The sequence below is a fragment of the Pan paniscus genome, chromosome 14 (genome assembly GCF_029289425.2).
Source record: "Pan paniscus chromosome 14, NHGRI_mPanPan1-v2.0_pri, whole genome shotgun sequence".
Taxonomy (NCBI): Eukaryota; Metazoa; Chordata; class Mammalia; order Primates; family Hominidae; genus Pan; species Pan paniscus.
In genome coordinates this window covers 68736997-68747340 of record NC_073263.2, presented here as the reverse complement: position 1 = coordinate 68747340, position 10344 = coordinate 68736997, and the positions used below count along the sequence as shown (strand labels likewise).

General features: G+C 31.3%; 1 protein-coding gene across 6 annotated transcripts in view; it reads left to right on the top strand.

Annotated features, from left to right (window-relative positions):
- Positions 1-10344, top strand: part of PCDH9 (protocadherin 9) — a 915902-nt gene that overhangs the window by 27762 nt on the left and 877796 nt on the right. The gene's annotated exons all lie outside the window — the stretch shown is intronic.

Genomic DNA, 10344 nt, shown 5'->3' with positions numbered 1-10344 from the left:
TAACAGCTATAGCCCTTGTGTAAATAGGAGGTCGTTCTCCTAAGTGATGAATTGCTCACACATGTGGAACCTTAGGCTAAAGGACACGGGCTGGGCTTCCCCCTCACTCTCCCAACCCCAGGTACTCATTATGTCCACTCTTCAGCATCGAAATGTCAAGCCATTTGCACTTTAACTGAGTATTCTAGACTGCAGAGAAGCAGTTACAAGGAGGTGACGTGGAGAAAATATATGCAGGTCTGTTAAACCCTTTTGTGCTCAATTTACAAATGTATTTAAGATATTTAATGGTTAAAGTTTGCAATACATTACTTTTGGCATGCTATTGAAAAATGGTAAAGCTAGACTCTTAAATATAGTCAGTATAAATATACAGACTTGGTTTAGGTTTGCTCACTAGAGGATTGATTCACTTATTTTGCTAAGAAAATTTAGATTCCTGGGTTGAGCACAAACCCTATACCATCATGAGTCACCACAGTATTTAATACCACCTTATGAAACCTGCTGGGATACAACCACCTGGCTATTACCACAGAGAAACACATGTACCTCTACACTGCTGTGTAGGGATGCATTTGCTTTAGCTATGTGTTTTATATTTTGATTCCCTACAACAGAAGTGGAAAATTCAATTAAATTCACATAGAAAATAACTCTCCCAGTTTGTGGATTATTTTATTTAGATACTAATTAAAAACAAACAAGTAAAAAATTATTGATGCCATTTAAAAGTCCCAGCATGTTTCATTTAAAAAGTGTCCCATTTTTTAAGGATATTCATTGAAAGAGCAGAGATGAAAAATTACTAATCATAAATGTAGAATGCGTGTTCCAAAATTGCTTTTAGTCTTAAAGTTATATTTATTTTAACCAGAGGCATTTAGCCCATTCTGCCCTATTTGCTAGTTTGGTTTTGTTTTTGCCAGTGGTTTTTCATAAAGAAAGGAATTTACTCAGGTCCGTTTGGAAAATCTAGTTGAATGAAAATACCGTCAGCTTGCTTTGAGGTTCTCATGCTGCACACAAAACAGAGCATGTTTTCACGTTCCACCCATAAATAGAAATATTTTGCATAATGAAGTAGTGAAATGTGAAGATAAACAAGAACTGAGCAAGCGGCTTGTTGGTATCTTAGTTAAATGTTTAAAAGTCCAAGATAACAAATGTTTCCTATAAAAAAAGAAGTGATTTCAAATAATATTTTCTCCTTTGATTAGTTCCCTGAAATTGTTTCCTATTTTAATGGTTTCCAGCAGTTCTATCCATTCCTTTATCCTTTAATATTTTTTCATGAGCTGTAATTCCTTACAAAGATTTTGCCCACATGTTTATTTACAAGTAGTACATATTTTGCCAAAACACATTGATACAATACATTATCCAAGTAATGTTCATCACTTAATTTCACTTCAAAGATGTATTTTGCTATTAAATTGGATATTAATATTCTGATACATACTAATTAACTATGTATTATTGGTCATTTTAGAAGCAAGTGATTTTTAAGTGAGAAGAATAGAGTGCAGGGGAAGGAAAAAAATTATGACTAACCAACAGCATATTTTTATTAAAAAAAACTAATTTAGTTTATCCTCAATTTAATTATCTGATCACCAGAAATATAGTGCTTAATCTTAGAGATGTAGTTGTATATGGTATATGTTCACACATTTATACACCCAGATATAAATAAATTATAATACATATTCACTTAGATATAGAATATATTTATACATAAGTTCAGATAGATTGAAAATGATCCAAGCATCAATTCTTCTGTACTGAAAAAAACCTAAAATTTATGTTTATTAAATATGATCAGTTTAGTTATCTTTTATACAATCAGATTTTGACATGTTAATGTGATAATTACTTGTGATGTTATTTGAATAATGTATCACATTTCTGTTTTAAATTTTTGAATAGAAATAGATTGTGAAATTAACATTAATAAGTATTCTTTTTTAAAAAAATTATACTTTAAGTTTTAGGTAATAACCTAAGTATCATAAGCAGAGGTCATTATTTCTCCTATAGCCACTTTTGCTATTTAAATATTTCTTAAAGCACAACTACCAACATTTAGTTTTTGAAAATATGAGAGTAACTATTTATTCATATGAACATATAAATAAATTCAGAATTATCAAGTTAGTTTAAATGAGTCATTATTTTAGCTTTTTTGTATCACATTAAAATACTATGACTGTCCCCCAAAAAGGGTAATTCCACACTTCATTTATTTAATGAGTTTTTATAGATTACCTAGGTTATGGTATGTGTGTTTTGTTAAGTGGATCATTAGCATATTCATGATTTGGTATGTTTCACATGCCACACTTAGCAACCATCCTAATAGATTTTTAAGGTGACTGTTTGTTTGTTGTGGTGGAAGAAATGATAAAATTAGAAGTTGTGTATGCCAAATGGGATTTCATAAATTGCTGTGAAAAAGAAAACTGGCAGACTTTCTGGTACACAGTAGGCGCTCAATAAATACTTTTTGAATAAATGAAAGGAGACTCCTTAGGATTTATTTCTTCTTAAAATATGTATTAGTAATAATAATTTACACTTTTATTTACAAATAAATTGTAGATAATCCTTGTTATAGGTTAAGATGCATACTAAGGTAAATTTTAGCATTTTATTTCATTTATTTTTCCCCTTGACATATTTGCAAGATAGAACAAAGTATATTCCCTATAACGGAAAAAATAACACCTAATATTTGTGCTTTTGTTTAAAAAAATCTGTACATGATATTTAAAATAAATGTATTATCCCTATAGTTCATAAAAATCATTGAACAACTATATTCTATTTGCTATTTTTAGTGTAAATATATATTTAATAAAATTATGTTTTATTTTTAAAATATCAAAAACAATAAATACTGGAAAATCTATGCTGTTTTGTTGATAACCATGTGTTACTTTCTTTGCATTATTAGTTCATGTCTTATATAGAATTGTAAGAGTTTTAATATTAAGTCATTTATAAATCATCAATATTAATTGATACATTTAAGAGGATTTTTAAAATATATGTGCTAAATACATACATGTAATATTGTGCCTTTTGGCAATTACTTATTTTAATCATTTTGGAGATATACAACAGCCTTAAGCATATAAATGGTTATCGATATAACAGAAATATATTTGCTGCTTTAAATATTTCATTTAAAAATTGTCATTTCTAAAAAGCTTTATGTTTTGGACTCCTTTGAGTATAATTTAAAGGCTATAGGCCTGCTCCAGAAAAATTCATATACCTGCAGATATATATTTTTTGAAATTGCAAATCAAAGTTCCCACAGACTTCATGGAGCCCATCTATAAAATCTTCCCGGAGCCTGTGGCCCTGAGTAACAACCAAATAAAAAGTTATTGGGCTCTCAATGCAACTCCTAATAAATATGCTTTGAAAATAGCTTGGAGTATTTCAAATAAAAAGAATTTAATATTCTTTTCCCGGCACTAGCTATTTTTTTTTAAATGAACTTTCTTCAGAACCAGTTCCTTGTCTAATAATGGCTAAAACCTTGAAACAGTTTAGCTTCCTTATCTTGTACAATATAAAAATGAGATAAAGACATACATTTTGCCATAGGAATGAATGCATTGATCACATTGATGAAATGCTTTTTATTGAATATATAATTGAGGCTATTACCAGACGTGCAAATATGCAGCCAGATAGAGCTAGCCAAACAGAATGTGGCAATTTTAAATTTAGACTCCTTTTGATGTATGCAGTCTACATGATGTGTTAAATTTGATTTTTTTTTCTATATTTTGTCCATTGTCCTTTCATTACTATAAATTGCACAGATAATCCCTATGGAAGGACAGGACAAAGGTATTTTTTCCTGTTCAACTTCCCGTTTCCAACCTAGACTTTGCCTAACATTCTCTTTCTTCTTACAAATAAACTAGTAAAAAGAGTACATTTCTTTTTTGCCTATAGCCATGTTTATAATTTCTCGTGAAATAATGTTTGAAAATGTGCATATTTTATTTCTATCCCCATTTCTGTGAAAATTAAAGCTTGGTATTTAAGCGTTTTTCAAGGTCACAAGAGCTCCTATTTGGCTTAGGTAGGATTTTGGGTTTTTTGGTAATCTAACACTCATTCCAAGAATCAGGATTGATTTGAAAAAGAGACAAAAATATGCATTTAAAAGACGACGAATGAAACATTTACACAATCATACATTAAAATGCACTTGCCCAGTATTCATTTTTGGAACAGGTACAAAACTTTGTTATTTATCTATAATATTTAATAGTATTTGTCATATACGCAGAGATGCTTTTCTCCATACATTTACACTATAAGTAGTTTTCTCTAACTCATGATCAAAGACATTTAGAAATTGATGAATTAGTATGTTTTTGTTGTTTTGTTTTTCCATGTATTTTCTGTCAGAATTTGAGATGGAAGAAGTTTTTCTTATGACTCAGGAGTAAAACATCCTGGATGAAATTTATAATCAATACACATTTATGTTCATATTCCAAGTACCATTCTCTCTCAGTCCATTTCTTTAGGATGTATTTCTTTATTCCTCTCAATTACAATTCCTCTTTAGTTTTCGGCTAATTCATATCCCTATTAGCGCTACTATACCTGGTACTTGTTTTGCACCACATACATTCCACATATTCTTTCTTTGTGGATTATTTTTAACCTTCAAAACAGCTCTATTAGGTAAATGTTACTTTTATCCTCAATTCCTTGATGAAGAAACTTGAGTTTCAGAAATATTAAGTGATGTATCCATAGAGTTTGTTTACACTTCACAACAAACTATCACCGATTAAGTGACCACTTCAGTGTCACCTCTCCTTTAAAAGTTAGTGATCCCTTTATTTTTTACAACTTAAGGTACATTTTACATATCATATAAGTCACTCATTTAAAGTTTAAAATTCCATAATGTTTAGTAAACATATCAAGTCGAGCAACCATTCCTATAAACCAGTTTTAAAACATTTTTATCACTCCAGTGAGATCCCTTGTACTCATTTATTGTTAATATCTGTTCCCATATACATGGAGTCAGCTATCTCTATAAAATTGACCTTCTTGGTTATTTCATGTATATGGAGTCATGCTGTATGTAATATCTTGTATCTTGCTTTTTAGTAATCATTTTTCTTATTACTTTAAAGGGACTATACCTTTAAATATCATTATAATTATCAATATTGTAAAAATATAATAATTCATTCTTATATCCCCAGAAAGATGAATAATTTCTCCCCAAAGCATTCTAGTTGGCACAAATCTTTATTTTGCTCAAAAATTCTGGTAAAGTCAAATAACTTGTCTTAAGAGTAACGAATTATTTTTATTGCTTTCAAACTGGTATTTCCATCCTTTGGTACCTATTAAGGAAGAGAGATTAAGTAGTTACTTTTAAAGATCTCAAAATGTACGCGGTGGCTCACGCCTGTAATCCCAGCACTTTGGGAGGCCGAGGCGGGTGGATCACAGGGTCAGGAGATCGAGACCATCCTGTCTAACACGATGAAACGCCGTTTCTACTAAAATACAAATAATTAGCGGGGCGTGGTAGCGGGCGCCTGTAGTCCTAGCTGCTCGGAGGCTGAGGCAGGAAAATGGCATGAACCTGGGAGGCGGAGCTTGCAGTGAGCTGAGATCGCGCCACTGAACTCCAGCCTGGGCGAAAGAGCGAGACTGTCTCAAAAAAAAAAAAAAAAGTATGAAAACAATAGTCAAGACATTATTAATTGTCCCAGGAGACTGTATTGACTGATATTTTCATAGGCATTGTTTTATCAGTGGTTTGGAGGGATAACATCCTCTTACGGAAATTTCTCAGTTTTCACAAGTGATCCAGGTTCCTATTCTCAATCAAGCCAGTAATTCTTCCCTGACACAAAACACATCCATTGTAATTACAAATGACTTTTTTTTGATAAACGGTCTCATATTTATATTAATGATGATGTCTCTTTGTTATTTGTTTGAAACATTTTTGTTTTATTTTGTTTTGTTCCTATATTTCGACATCTACTCTAACTGCTGAGTAGTTCCAACTGTGCCCCTCATGTCAAAAAGTCGCAAAACTTTTCAGTTCTCCCAGAGTAAATTAAATAAGCAGAAATACATGCTCTCCATTTCCTGGCAATTCTATAGAAGGCATCAGAAACTCCAAACTGCAAATTTTAAATGATGGTAAACCTAATATAATAATAAATATGAATATTATTGTAAATAGGAAGCAAAGTATTTACATTGCAAAATATACCACATGATCCGACTTTTATTTGTTTTTAAACTTAAGCTGCCATTCCTCAGTTTTTAGTAGCAAATTAAATTCTTCAATTATAAATTTTGAGCAAATATTAAGCTAGTTTTATTCTCCGAACAAATATTAAACAGCTAATTTGAGGAGATGGCCAGAAATGGTCAATAACAATGTAGTTTACTGAAGAGTCATTATACCTCTGGAAAATCAAATACAAAAAAAAAAAGATAAAAGTTAAAAAACTTATTTCAGTTTTCCATAGTCATGATTGAATTTTTGTCCCCTATGTTTTTATTTGGAGACAATGATTTTATGAGTGAATCAACATTAGTAAAACAGAGAAATATTGAATGTTGTATAATTTCTCTAGTGCTTATATGAGTGCAGTAATCAACAAGTCAATATTTGAAAGCACTTAGAAAAGTATCTGGCACAAAATTGGCATCATTAAGTGTTTGATAAGTAAGACTGATAAGATTCCCCAAAGTTTTCTTCTCAATTTAACTTTGAAAACTGTTTTTGCTTTGATAGTCTTCTGTCCAATCAGCTTTTTAAAAATTCCTCTTGATTTATGTAATAGAAAAATGTAAATAACCTATAGGTATGCAATTCAAAAGTTACATTGTTTCTTGTTTCTGTGTATGTATGCGTAACTTAAATATTAGTGACACTGAGGTTAAATGTTGGCCTCGTTTGTATAATAAAATCTGACTTAACAGGAATATTTAAAACTGGTTTCACTTCCATAGAAATATGGACAGAATTAGTAAAAGGTCGTTTCCATGGGGATTTCAGGAGACTTTCAAATAGAAAAATTAAAAGAACCTTTATTTGAAGCTTCCATAGACTCATAACTATAAGATTCTCTTTAAATATTACTTGTAAGTAAAGATCCCCTCTTCCCTTAGAAGGCAGTGATTAAGAATATACATCCAAGGTAATCTATAGTAACGTAGGCTCTGCACAAGGCATTATTTATTTATATGACATTTATTTCAGAAAAACTCATGTTTTAGAGTTTAACAGATAGGTACGCTAGTAGAAATTCATGTTCTTTCCTTAATTTCAGGCAAGATTTGAGATATTGTGCTTACTTTCCTGAATTTATTTTTATTGTGTTAAATATAATGAAACCTGATTAGAGAAAAAAATAGATAAAAGACTGCAAAAAATATTGTGTTACAAGGGAAGAGTGCCAGAGATTGATTTTTTTCTCCTATGTTGTATGTGTGTGTGTGTGTGTGTGTGTGTGTGTGTGTGTGTGTGTTTTAATCTCCAGTAGCACAAAGCACAAATCTTCATATGCAGTTGACCAAGAGCTAAACCTTCAAGGAAAGGGAAGATCTTATGACACTACCATTTTTGGTATGGGATTTACTTAATTTGTCAGACATCTTTATTTCACTAGACTGAGGAAATTTGTCCCGGGTACAGTCAAGACCTAGCATGTCACTGGATATTTATTAGGTTCCAAACCAATGTGATTTTAGTCTGGTACATTTGAACATAGTATTAATTTTAACTTTTTGCTGTAATAGGGGTTTCAGATATGTATTTCCAGCTTATCTTTTTAGAGTTTACAAAAGCAATTAGGTGTTGATGGACAGAAAAGAAGCAACAGGACTAAGGTGCTTGCCAACAGAATTGGTCAGAGGGACAGTTCCTGTTAAACAGTTTTCCCTTTCTGCTACTTGTTGAAAGATAATAGTATCTTACGTGAACCGTCCTTATAAAAACAGAGGTTACATGTGCTTCTGGCAAAGATAAAGGGACCAAGTATTTAAATGGAGTGGTTCCAAAGGTGCAGCTTTGGACATAAATGTAAGGAAAGGACTATCCCTCTTACAGGTTATCTGTGTTATTTTATCCACATCTCTTCAGGAATCTACTCCATTCACTATGATTTCCACCTTTCTGAGTTTAGCCACCAGTGCTTATTCAGCCTTCCTTCTATTTTATGAGATAACCCAGATCCTTTCTAATACATTTCTAATACCACCCCCCTAATTTTGAATTCACTTTCGTTCAGTCAGAATGAATATGTTCTTGTTATTTGAAATCCAACTATCTTAAAAGGATTTTATAAAAGCACTCATAAACCTATGGGTTTTATATGTATAATGTAAGGCAATATATATGCAGCCAAAAAGTGCTATAGAAATGGAAGCTATTTCTGACTGGGATCGTCAGAGAAACCTTTAGAGGAGAGATTAAACCTTTGAAGAAGTGTCTCAAATAAGTTTAAGTCAATAATTAATATTTGTTTGATTTTTAGTTATTTCATATTATTTTAACACTTTTCACTTAATTATTCACAAAAATATAGTAGGTTTGGAAAATCAGATTTTTTTCACATCTTAACACTGACAAAATTAATGTCAAAGAATTGCATAGTGGAAGAATACGTATTATATTCTTTTTGTTTTTCCCCATCCCCAATATGTATTATATTTTTAATATGCACTAGGAGCTGTGTTCATCTCTTTTTACATCTTCCAGCAATTCTTTTAATTATAGACTGATTTACCCCAATTTTTAAAATTTACTAATTGACAAATTACACTTGTCTCTATTTATCATGTACAACATGTTTTTTTTTTCTGAAATAGGTATCATTGTGGAATTTCTACTCAAGCTAATTTTAATGTGTTGATTTACTCCAATTTTTACAAATAAGAAATCAGAGTACTAAAGTGGCTTGTTTAGGATCATATTGAAAGCAAGTGGTTCAGTTCCAGCAAGGACTCTTCATCTTTGAGTTAGTTCAATTTCTTTCTTTCATACAGTTTCTTGAAAGGGGATTAGCAGAGTTTTAACAGAAAGGAGACAGACAGAGAATGCTCTTGGGAGGGGCCTGAGACAGGGCAGGTAGAGAAGAGAGAATGGCGTTAAGAATATAAGGCAAGTCCAGGTGGGGGTGCTAATGGCTTGACCAGGGCAGAGATTTGTGCAGGAAAGTGGTTAGAGAAACACCTGAAGTGGCAGGCTAGTGTTAATTTATGGTGAGCACAATAGCTTTCTTGATGTTTTAGTTGTTTCCAGTGTTTTCAAACTGAAATGTGAGAATGTGTTCCTAACTTTATATGAGATTATATAATAGTTTCCTTTAAAAGGGTTGAAATAATTATACCCATTAGGAAGCAATTCAAGATAGAGAGCAGGAGAGGGATGTGAACAAAGTAGTGATTTATAGAGATAAATTCTTCAAATTTATTCAAATTTTTATCAAGTATTTATTGAGAGCCAATAATATGTTAGTACCTGGGATCAATAAAATGATCAAGATAACCTCCCTGTTTTCCAGGAATTTATATTTTTGAGGAATGTACATTCTCCAAAGAATTTATGTTGAGACAGAGAAATGTACTAAACAGATAAAGTAGTTATAAAATTATGTGGTAAGAATATATTTGTATTACTTGTGGAATGAGAATTTAGCCTATAGTAAAACTTAAAAGCTCAGAGAGTGATTTGTTTTCTTTTTTAAAAGAAGAGGGATATCTTCAAGACATTCATCAAGATATGAGTGGATATTCAAGCACTAAAAACATGTTTCATTGCATTGAGAATTACAGTCTTAGTAGATCACATATGAATAGAACGGAGGTCAAGACCTTAAGAACTTCTTGTGCAATCATTTGTTAGTGTTTTTCAGTAAGACGAAAAATAGAAATTAACAATTTGACTATTTTCCCATTGTGTACTTATCAATAAGAAGGTCAAATGGAAAGTGTGCTTTCATCTGACATTTTTAGATATTATTGGAAACAATCAAGAACTTAAAGCACATAGAACATAAACAGGCAATGCGTATTCTTTCTGGGAGATAAGAAGGGTTTTGCTATGTTTTAAAAATATATTATTCAAAAATTACAGAAAAGCTTGAGTTATAGTAAAATTATTCATACTTTTGAAATCCTTGTTGATAAATCTATATTATTAGTGTATTTGGGCACTTCTCTATTCTACAATTTAATTACTAATTTACATTAACAGCTTTTTACTGGATTCTGACCACCCAGCATTTTCAAAGCAGAAATCCAAAGTTCTACCTTAGA